Source organism: Gouania willdenowi, unplaced genomic scaffold (assembly GCF_900634775.1).
Source record: "Gouania willdenowi unplaced genomic scaffold, fGouWil2.1 scaffold_269_arrow_ctg1, whole genome shotgun sequence".
Lineage (NCBI taxonomy): Eukaryota > Metazoa > Chordata > Actinopteri > Blenniiformes > Gobiesocidae > Gouania > Gouania willdenowi.
The window spans coordinates 91383-92184 of NW_021145026.1; the positions used below are offsets into that span (position 1 = coordinate 91383).

Here is an 802-nt window from a genome sequence, read left to right on the forward strand (position 1 = left end):
TCTAAGTAAAAACTGACTCAGTATTAGTGAAAAATAATTAAGCTGTTTCTTGATACAAGTTGGCTCATTTTGAAATAAACTTAAATCTATATTAAAACTAAGTTTTTGTTTTTAGAATAAACATTTTATCAGAATAATAACCAGTGATACACTCCACAGGTACAGTAAGTGGACTGAAGGAGACCACGCCCCCTGCTGTCACAGCTGAGAGTTACACTGGAGAGTCTTCAGCTCACTTCTCTGGTCCTCTGTAGACTTCGCAAACCAGGGACGCTTTCCATTCAAACCAATCCTAGAGAGGTTAAAGGGTGTGAAGAGCCCCTCAGTGAAGGCCTCAGTGAGAATTGAACTAATGACCCCTGGTTTACGAGACCAGTGCTCTAACCTCTGAGCTATGAGGCCCTGTGTGTGACAGCATAGACGATCTTTCACATGGCAGATATACGCCACACCACTTACATGTACAACTGGGCATTGCTTTTTTTTAAGTTTTGGGGGCGGGGCTCTAAAAATCCATCTCATGGTGAAACTTTTTTCTCTTACATCTTAATGTCAACAGTTATGATAGTGTGTGGTCTTATTTTGGTCCTCAGTTATGAGGGAATTCCAACTCCGTCATCAAATTTTTATTTATTTATTTTTACCAATTTGAAAGGCTACCAATCAATAGCCTTTGTTCAATCAGCTCTCAACAAACACCCATGTATCTTAACCACATGCCAGTTGTGCTACAGATGTTATATCATGCTTTAATTGTCTACTCCCCACTTTCTAGGTGTTTTGAACCGTAAGCGCTTTAACT

At 39.7% G+C, this 802-nt stretch overlaps 1 non-coding gene across 1 annotated transcript; it reads right to left on the reverse strand.

Moving 5' to 3' along the window:
- Positions 1 to 329: 329 nt before the first annotated feature.
- trnat-cgu (transfer RNA threonine (anticodon CGU)) lies at positions 330 to 402 on the reverse strand. The gene has a single exon. It is a non-coding gene; the product is annotated as a tRNA-Thr (tRNA).
- Between the last annotated feature and the right edge of the window lie 400 nt (positions 403 to 802).